This window comes from Alligator sinensis, unplaced genomic scaffold (genome assembly GCF_000455745.1).
Source record: "Alligator sinensis unplaced genomic scaffold, ASM45574v1 scaffold41_1, whole genome shotgun sequence".
In the NCBI taxonomy this organism is placed as follows: domain Eukaryota; kingdom Metazoa; phylum Chordata; order Crocodylia; family Alligatoridae; genus Alligator; species Alligator sinensis.
The window spans coordinates 1,074,676-1,085,397 of record NW_005841926.1 but is presented as its reverse complement, the minus strand read 5'-3'; the positions used below and the strand labels follow the sequence as shown (position 1 = coordinate 1,085,397).

Sequence of the window (10,722 nt, the reverse complement as noted above, 5' to 3'; positions counted from 1 at the left end):
CACACACACAGCTCAGCTAACCAGATCTAAGCAGAATAAAACTTTAATAGGCATCTCAGGCTGTACATTCCCCGGTCCCACTATGGGAGGTCTATTTAAACTTGAATGGCTAAAACTCAGTTGCCAGGTTAGGGAATGCTGAGGCAAGAGACTGGGTCAGAGTAGGTATGGGCAACATTTGAACAACGGTTAAGGGTTCATCACAATGTCCAACCCATTGGAGCCCTGACCACAAATGCTGTCATACTTTTCCCGGGATGACTGGTGGAAGTCCTCCCCATAAAGTTTATGAACACTCCAAGTAATCAATTACTTTAAGTAAGATCTGGAAGTCATGCTAAACTGAGGCTTATTCACAACAGGTAAAATAGAAAGCCCTGATGCTGCAAGCATAGCTAGGCCATCTGAGAAGAAACAATGTGGTATCCCATCCAGTATATCTTCTATTCATAAGAATTTCAAATTGGCTCCTAAGTGTCTGGTTACTCCTTTAAAAACTTATGTTTTTCCTGGTTGTTAATCAGTTTCTTGAGATGTTCCAAACCAGATAACCCCTTGTCACTAGAAAAAATAATTATTTACACAATTAAAAGAATGCTTTGAAGAGGTTGGACTAAGGGTATAAAAAGCTGTAAAAGCAGCAAACAGTGTGCTTCAAGAGGGAGGAATCTCTCTGACACCATCTGCTGTTGTTCTCGAGAAGCTGGAAGAACAGATCACCTCTTTTTGTTGTCTGTTTAACCTTCAGTGATTGTGCTAAGAACTTTACCTGTCAGCAAACAACCTGAGTGCATTTGAATGGTGAGATTCCAGCTCTCGTTCTCTCTCTCTTTCTTTTTCTCTCTAGGCATAGCTTTCTGAATCTAAATTGTACTAGTTAAGCTTGAGCTAGGTTTCCCCAAATACTCAATTAAACCAGGGTAATATTGTAATTGTTTTGTTCTCCCTTGCATGTCTATTACTACTATATTGTTTTAAATTTCATATACTTAGCAATAAATAACTTTTATAGTCAAACTGGTGGTAACTGGGTATATTTTTCCTTCTCTGCTTCCCCTTCCCCACTTGCTCTGCAGCAACACTTCTTTTACCTAAGCCAAAGATCCCTGTGAAGTCCCAAAATACTGTGGGATCCGCTCATCAAGAGGCTACCACTACTAGGACAGTTAGGGCAAAAGATTGGGATGTGCTGAGTTTAAGATGCATAAGGGGATCAGCTTGTACAGGCTGGTTGATCCAGTTTGACTCCGATGTACCCTAATGAACTGAATGCTGGCCCATGAGGCTGTTAGCTGGACACCTAGCTGGATTCAGAGGCATTCTTTTTACCTGTGTGCTTGTGTCTGACTGCATTTTATTGTTGCCTTAATGAACTGATTCCTGGCATATGAGGTTGTCAGCCTGTCTATGCTGATCAACCCAGCTAGGTCAGGCATGTCATGTTAATCTGCGTGTGTTTGTATGTGACTGATTTGGTGGCTGGAGGAACCCTGCCCTATTGAACTGAGTCCTGCAAGATGGCTCCATTAGGGGTGAGGACTTGCAGAAGGGAAAGATACAGCTCCATATAGGAACACCAGTACACAAGCAGCACATTGGTAGAATTACAAAGACCATAGAAATGTATCTCTAATAAATGAGCACACCACAACGTGATGGGCAAATCTGGTAATAGGCGAAAACTGTGGTTTTAAATATGAGGCCATTTTTGCATCTTGCCACTGATTGGCTTGAGGGACCCTGGACAGCCCTGCTGTTTTCAGCTGACTGGTGTGGAGGCAAAAATGGTGCCATGTTTAAAATTTCAGTTTTAGCTTCCATGCTGATTAGGAGGGAGAGGCGGGGTCCTCTGCTAATCAGCAGTAAGGGGGTGGGGAGGGGCAAGGGGGGAGGGACATATGAGGGAACATGAAAAATTAAAGGAGCCACTGTGCACTCTACATCCACTGTGAATTCAGTAGGTCCCTAATTATTTATTTTGATGGTACCTGAAGGCCCTAAACAAGGATCAAGGCTATGTATTAGGCACATACATAACTAAGATAGTGCTTGCCCCAACATGCATCTATATAAACAGACTGATTTTAAGCCCTTGTTTGACTAGGTTACCGTTTATCATAACACTTCATGTTGCTGAGCAATGGCTTTAAACAGGAATTTCTCTCATAAAAATATCTTTATAATACTGCCTGTAACTCCCAGCAATCCCATTCCACTATTCACAATAAAACCAAATAGCATGAAGTATGTTCCTACCCTAGACCTTTCAAAGGCTGAACGTAGGCTTCATGTGCAAAACATGAAATAAAAAGACAAATAAGAGGCTATGCAGCAGAAAGATGACAAAAGAGGCAGATGCAACTGCACCCAGTAGCAATCAAGTTACAGGGACAGTGATTGCAGTAATTGTCACGATGATGCCTGAAGGTTAAAAATTAAATGGGGAAAAGAAAAAGAAAAGTAAGTAATTTCTAACACTGTTGCAAAGCTGCTGGATGGGCAAATTGGGGATGGGAGAGCCTTGGCCACTGATTCAGTCAGTATTCTTTGTTTTGTCCAAACTCACTTCAATCTCTTGCTGCCAGGAACACTCCTTTCTTTTCCACATTGTAACATACATTGTTTGTCTCCTCAGGTACTGGTTAAAGTATTAATCAAAGTTTTTAGCTTCTTCAAAGCTATTTTCTAGACAGCCTTGAACTCGTCCCCTTTATAATTTATGTTCTTTTAATAATCTTTGCCAACTAAGCAAGGAAAGCAATAGAAATGACTGAGGCAGGCAGGGGATAAAGATAAGGGGTAGGCATTTGATCCACTCTTGCATCACTTTTGCACCTACTGACTAACTAGGTGCTTAGAACTTGCACTATGCTTGTACTCACATTTCTGCTTTAGCTTATTATGAAATGATGTAATTGAATTGCCTCTTCAGCAACAAAAGGAAGATCAGGGAAAATGTGGGTCCCTTACTAAATAGGGGAGGGAACCTAGTGGCAGATGAGGTGAAGTACTCAATGTGTTTTTCACCTCAGTCTTCACAGGCAAGGTCACTTCCCAGACTACTGCACCTGGCAGAACCATTTGGGGAGGAAGTGAGCAGCCAACTGTGGTGAAAGAACAGGTTAGAGGTTATTTAGAAAAGCTGGACATGTATGGGTACATGGGGCCTGAGGGTGTTGAGGGAGTTGGCTGACTTGATTGCAGAGCCACTGACCATCATCTTTGAAACCTCATGGTGACCAGGAGCAGTCTCAGACAATTGAAAAAGGGCAAATGTAGTGCCCATCTTTAATAAGGGGAAGAAGGAGGATCTACAGAACTACAGATCAGTCAGCCTCACCTCAATCCCTGGGGAAATCATGGAGCAGGTCCTCAAGGAATTCATTTCTAAGCACTTAGATGAGAAAAAGGTATTTAGGAACAGTCAGAATAGATCCACCAAGGCCGAGTCATGTCTGATTAACCTGATTGACTTTTATGTTGAGATCATTGGCTCTGTAGATGTTGAAAGAGCAGCAGATGTGATATACCTTGATTTTTAGCAAGGCTTTTGTTATGGTCTCCCCACAACATTCTCTCAAGCAAGCTAAGGAAGTATGGATTGAATTAATGGACTGTAAGGTGGATAGAAAACTGGCTGGATCATCTGGAGGGGGGCCTGTTTTCTCTGATAAAAAAAAATCCCCAAATTTCACATAAAGTAACCCAAAAATCCACTTTTTTCTATGATTAAAATGAAACACCACTGTATATATCTATATATTAGTGGTGTTTTGTTTGGACCACAGAAAAATGTGGATTTTGGGTTACTTTTTTTAATCCCAAAATTGTTTGTTTGGTTGGGGTTTTTTTGTTTTTTATCAGAGAGGACCAGGATCCATGATCATCAGGCTCAGAGGCACATGTAGATGCTGACTGAGAGCAAATTTGTAGCTGGAAACCAGGCAGTGAGTTTCCTGCGTCCCCCAGCAGCCCCAGGGATGGCTGGGAACTGTGCATTTTGGGGCAGGTCCTAGTCAACTCTGGGCTGTGTACCTGGTCCAGCCAGGCTGCTGGGGCACACTGTGGGCACACAATTTGGGGAAGCATGTTCCCCACCCACTGCCCCCCCCATATGTCACCCATGTCCTGCCCCTGAATTACCTGTGGGGAGCTGTGGGAGCTGCTCTCCACTAGTGCTTGGCTGCCCCATAGATGTGTGCATGCACATAAATGCATGTTGCACCCCCTGCCAGCCTCCTCCCAGTCCTCCCAGCCCCAAACATTTTTAAAGTTGGTTCATAACCATTTCATATATTCTTGAGATCCACTTTTTGGTCATGCTTTAGGAGTTGAGAAACACTAGACTAGATGACCTCCTGAGGTCCCTTTTAACTGATTTTTTTTTTCTGTTTCTATGAATCTATGATACTATGATGCACATAATGACATCATCATAAATACCAACACAACAAAATGTACTCTGTAGTCTCCCATGGACCTGTTCTGCCCTTTGGATATCTGTTGGAAAACTGAAGATGTCCACAAATATTCAATACTCTTTTTTTGTGGGGGTGGGGAGGTGGTACCTTTCTAAAACCAGGGTGGAAGCAATTCCCATTTTTGCAGTCTATAATGACAATACTGATTGCGTAATTTAGACAGTGGTTTTTAACAATTAGTATCATTACATGAAATTAATTCCCTGGCAAATGTCCCATTAAACTGGCTGTTGCAATTTAAAGAGACTTGATTTATTGGTATATGCCATATTTCTACAGAATTGTGATAGGAATATTTTAATTGTTCATTTGATAGAATCATTTTATGTGGATTATAAAATGTAATTCTTGCATGATCCATTTGCTCGGTTTATTAGAGAAGAAGCCTAATTTTTCAAGGAGTCAACTGGAAATAGACAGTACATAGCTGTTAGGAAATCTTTACTTAGCATTCAATGTCAACCTTTCATAGATCCTTGTTAGTCATATTCATGGCTCTTATTAAATACCTAATCAAAGTTTGATATATTGAAAACAATATTAAAAAAGATAACAATCTCCAAGATGCTTACTACATCTGGAAGAGCAGGATATTGAATACATTTGTGTAAGTTATATGGCTAAGCCAAACCATCACCTGCAGTTTTATCATTTATGCAAGAAAGTGGACCCAACAGCACATAATTAAAAAGAGAAGATGGTGAAAATCTTTAACCATTTTAAAATAAAAGCATCTCCTATCCATGAAACATCACAAAACAAATTCTGGACAGTAGAAAGCTGACAGCATTGAAATAATACTGTGGTTTATGTTTACATATAGTGGCAGACAGTTTAGCTTTTTAATGAGGTGTTGTTCTTTAAGTCGAACTATGAACAAGTAATTTAGTTAGATAACAAGGCTCTGAATAAAAATGTAATGTTTATAATCCATTCAAAATCTGTTCATTCTAATTTTGGATGAGAACCTTTATTCTGAAGTAATCAGACTAAGAAGTCTGATTCATCATCAAGTTACATGAGTGATGGTGGAAAAAAAAGTGCAGTATAGGAATGAATAAGAGGTCCAGAATCATTATAATATCATTTAGAGTCACATTTTCAAAAGGTTTTCAATTGGCGCCCATTTGGGCATGTAAATGCCTGACAGGAAATTGGCTGCATGTTTAATTGTTGTATTAACTCAATTGTTCATGCAAATGATAGACATTAAAGATATATATTAAAAATAAACAAACAAGCAGCCCCCTCTCCCCCCCCTTATTTTCCATTTACTTTCAACATGGGAATTTATCTATTCATATGTTGAGAGAGAACTGGGTGGGGGTAAAATGTTACCCCAGTGTAAGGAAATAGAAATTTCTCACTGGGGTTGTCTACACATGGGCATTTAATGCACATTAACCCAATTTAAGGTGCATTAAAGGTGCATATCTACACATACATACCCTCAGTACACCTTAGAAACAGTGAATTTAGGCTAATCCCACCTGAATTTGATATCTGCATAAAGCAAGCATGAAATTTAGGCATGATTAGTTAAAGCACATTAATGCAGTGTAGACATGATAATGAGCATTAACACAGGGACTGTAATGCTGGGTCAGCCCAGCCACTAGGGGGCTGGCCAGAGCCCAGACTCGGGGATCCTGGCTGGCTGCCTCTCCTCTACCAGGGCCAGGCTACTCTCTGGCAGCCCCTACCTGCAGGCTATAAAAGCCTGCAGCTATTTTATGCCTTAGGGCATACAGCACAGGGAGCCTGAAGGAGCCAGTGCTGTCTGCAGGAGTCCATCAGACCCTGTGTGCCCCCTGGACCTGGGTAGACTCTGCCCATTCTGTCCCCTAGCCAGAGCTGCTCCTTGGCCATGGGTGAGTGTTGCAAAGAGCTGCAGCCTGTGCACATCCCTCGCCCAGCCCTGAGATTCTCCCCAGGGCTGCTGGCTCTGCTCTCTATGGCAGCAGAACCAGCATCTTCTCCCTGATGCCCCTCACCCCCAGCCACTGGTGATGCATAGGGGATGCACATGCACCCCCTGAGATTGGCTACGCACCCCCTGGTAGCACCACCCATGAAACTGGAATTACTGATGGAAGTGCAATTCTGGTTTCGCTGCTGGTTCAGTGATCAGTGGCTGGGGGACCAACCCTGTTAGTGATCTGGTGCCCTTCTGGACTTGGGAGGCACCAGTTGCCCATTCCCCCAGTTCTGTTTCTGTGCAGGCACTGTGGTGAAGCACTTCTGCCACATGGCTCCCTATCCCTGGCCATGCCCTTGTCCAAGTTGCTGCTGACAGCCATCAAGGGATGGTATCACAGGGACTGCTGTGTGGGGCCCCAGAGAGTCAGTGGGGGAGCATGTTCAACACATCATCCTCATCAAGCCCCACCCTTTCCCAAGTGCCCAGGCCCACAATTGGACCCATGAGGAGGTGCAGAAGCTCATGGCACTCTGGGGTAGACTTGATATCCAATTTGTGTGGGGTGGGAGCTCAAATACCCACATTTATGAGGCCATTTCATTCAGAATGCATGCATAAGACCACTCCTATATGGCCTGGCCTGGCCATGCTGCTTGAAGGCCAAGGTTTTGCGGGCATAGTGGGTGGCTGTGACCAACTTCAATCATTGGTCCGGTTGTGCCCAGAAGAGCACACCTTTCATGCAAGATCTGACCCACCTTTTTGTGCTCTGGAAGACAGGCCGCACCCCTGCAAATTCAAGCAGCAGGGGTGGCCTGCCCTAGCCCACACCCTGCATTGATACCTCTAGTGAAGGCCATTACTCATTACTCGTCCTGCTGACAAAGGCCTAATACCCTTTCTGACCTCCCCTCCATGGGGCCTATGCCTTGCAGATGTTACTTTGTGTGTGTGTTTCTTCTCCAGCCTATGGCCAGACCAAACTGACCCTGAACCTGGGCACTGTAGGCTGGAAAGCAGCACACCAGAGTGGTTGGCCTATAGGGAGAGAGGGGGATGTAGTTTGGAGATGTGGCAGCAGGTGCTGCAAGCAGCCTGTCATACCCCATCCTGGGAAGGGGGCAAGGGAGGCAGGCTGCTCCCACATGCTACAGACAGCACCTAGTGGTCCACTGGCTCCAAGGGAGGAAGCAGAGCCAGGGGGTGTGGCCAGCAGCAGTCTGGGCCCAATTCTTCCCAAACAGCTGACTATGGTCCCTGGGCATCTGCACATGGCTGACTTCCAATCTGAGGCCAGGCAGTGCAGGGCCCCTGGTGCACAGCACCTTATTTCTGAAATGTTGCAAACTCACACAAAAGGCCTCTGCACAGCCAACATCTGGACATGGGGAAGAAGCTGAAGGGCCCTGTGAGAGTGGCACAGCAAGGTCCCACCACCCACTACTGGAGCTGCCTGGTGAGGCAGTGGCACAACACAGACTTGACCCTCCTGCTCCAGTGGTGACGGTGGTTGAGACCCAAGTGATGTGGGAGCAAGCAAGGCAGAAGGCATGGGAGCTCACCTGGTGGGACAAAATCATTTCCTAGGAAACCATCCAGGAGGAGGCATGAGACCAGGTGCAGCCAATGCACTGGTCCTGGCTGGAGGCCCTGGAACAGCAACACATGGAGTTGTTGCAGCAGCAACTGGCAAGCCAGGGCTGGCCACTGAACCCCACATGCAGCTCCCTCCCCTCCCCGGACCTCCAATCCCTGCAGGGCCCCTGGGTCTCACCTGCTGCCTCTCAGCAGGCCCCTGCCTGGACCTCAGAAGAGGGTCTCCAACACCTCGCATCGGTAGGAACCCCTGCCATTCAGCGCAGTCCTCAGACCTGTGGAGGAACTGTCTGGAGCCAGGATGCTGGCCGTATGCCACTGGGCTCTTTACCCTGGTTGTCCCCACCACACAGCCCTCTCTCCCCCCACTCTGGGTCTCAGAAAGACTGAGACTGCTATATATAGTTTTCAGTTTTGGAGGAGGTTTTTTAATGTTAGCTGGCCAATTAATATTTCTTATCTCTAAGAAGGATAGTTCCTCTTATCCCTAAATGTGCATGGTCTTACAGAAGCTCCCAATGTACAAATTATTTTGGAGGTCCCATTACAACTCTGTTACATTGTGCACAAAATAGATTTTGCTGATCCTATCAAATGTGAAACTTCAGGACACAATACATAAAGGAGCAATAATACCATAGCATTCTGTGAATTTCTGTTGGCTTCAGTTTCCCAATCTGGAATGTCAACAGCAGATCTAGGATTTTGGAAAAGTGGTATGTGATCAGAATCAAGTTCTTGGCTCCAGAACTAGCAGAATGTGGCAGGCACTGCAGTCTGCCCACCAAGCTTGGGAAGAGGGGCCAAGTGTTAAGACCAGGGTATATATAGTCTAGGCCAAAGGTTAGTTACCGGAAGCATGAGTGTGGGGGTCCATCGAGTCTAGAGCTGAAGTCAAGACCAGCCAGAGTCACAAGCCAAAGCCTGAAAAAACGTTAGGTGAGAGTTAACTAGGATCAGTAACTATAAGCCAGAGCTAAAAGTCATATCAGAAATATGAGCAAGGAACCAGAATTAAGGAATGCCAAGGAATACCAAAGCAAGGAGTCAAAGCCAAAAGATCAGCAAGGAAAACATGGAAGGTCAAAAGCAAAAAAATGTTCACCTTTGCCCAGACAAGGATAGAAGCTGGGTCTGGCTTTTAAGGGCTGGAGTGAGTGGGACCTGTTGCCTATGGCTTCAGGAGATTGGCTGCCCTGATTGCCTCAGCCCAGCTGGGACTAGGCCTCAGCTCTTGGTTTGCTACAGGGGGACTCTGTTCAGGGAATGTCTTGCCCTGATCTTTTGGTTGAGACCAGCTGGGTCCTAGCCTCATTATCAGGGATCCTGATTTGCTCTGATTAAAAAAAAATCCCAAATTTTCGGATTAAAAAAAGTGACCCCAAATCCACATTTTTCCATGATTAAAATGAAATGCGACTACTATATCTATCTATCTATCTATCTATCTAGATAGATAGATAGATAGATAGATAGATAGATATAGAGAGAGAGGTGTTTCATTTTAATCATGAAAAAATGTGGGTTTTGGGTTACCTTTTTTTAATCCAAAAATTGGGAATTTTTTTTAACAGTGTGTGGCAGTGGAGATCGTGCTGCCAGCCCCGAGGATGGCCCAGGTCCTGGGGGAAAGGGCCTTGAGGACCTCAAAGATTACCAGAGTCTGCTTCAGGCATAAATACTTACTTTGTCATGAATGAAAGGCAAAATCATGGGACCTGCTGGAACCACAGACCATGCCATTTATCAGTTCCTGCTAGCTCCAGTTGTCTGGGTGCTCAACAAATGACTTCAGAAAAGTGAGCCCAGCCACAGCTGCAGGAGGAGAGGAGAGAGACAGAGAATGAGAAAGTTATTGAAGGAGCAAAATGTTCAAAGTATTCCTTGGCAGGGATGGAGGAGGAGAATAGGAAACTCTCTCCTTTTGAGGCTCAGAGGAGTCTCTTTACTCACCTGAGTTTGGGGATGAGAAGGAGATAGGTCAATGCCCGGAGGGCTATAGTCGGTCCTTTTTGAGAGTACCTGCAGGAGCAAAGAAGATGATTAACCGTGAGTGGTGGCATTTCTAGGCCAGTGATTGGGGAGAATCCCAAGGCCAGGTATCTTGTGACCAACCCAAGGATATTTTGTGGATCTATAATGAAGATACCATGACCAGGGGTCCCATGGCTTTGGGTGGTTAAGTTGCACTAGCTCGATAACAGGGACTATATTGCTATAGAGAGCTAATCTCTGTGGATAGAATCAGGATTGAGTCTGAAAACCCATTGTCATTGCATGCCTGTGACCCAAGAGCAGGTCATAGTGTGTGAGGAACAGCAGTTACCCAGGTAAACAGCAATTCAGGCCAGTAAGCCTCCTTTTTTACTTACCTGTACATCAAGTTGTGGCATGCGAGCTGGGGTGGATGTGCTGTTAAAAATCAGATTTCGGTTACCTGCTGGGACCTAAGGGCTAGCACATACCTAGTTCCACCAAGAAAGTAACAGATCTGATACTATTTATTCATTTACACAGAGAAAACCAGGACCCCTGATCATTACAATGAGCAGCCCAGCTTTCACAGGATTGGACTCTTATCTGGGAGGGAAGCCAGCAACACCTGCTGAATCAGCTCAAAAAGAGGAGCTGGGCAGCCTGCCTCAGAATGGCCTCTCATCTGACTCAGAAGGCACAGCTGTCTGGCTGCCCAAATGGGAAGAGGAGCCTAGCAAACCAGCTCCA

The 10,722-nt window shown here is 44.9% G+C and overlaps 1 long non-coding RNA gene across 1 annotated transcript; it reads right to left on the bottom strand.

Annotated features, from left to right (window-relative positions):
• Positions 1-8,440: 8,440 nt before the first annotated feature.
• On the bottom strand, positions 8,441-10,002 carry LOC102388584. Its single transcript, XR_323294.1, has 4 exons — positions 9,952-10,002; positions 9,685-9,813; positions 8,851-8,922; positions 8,441-8,695 (listed from the first exon to the last, which is right to left on the bottom strand). It is a non-coding gene; the product is annotated as an uncharacterized LOC102388584 (long non-coding RNA).
• Between the last annotated feature and the right edge of the window lie 720 nt (positions 10,003-10,722).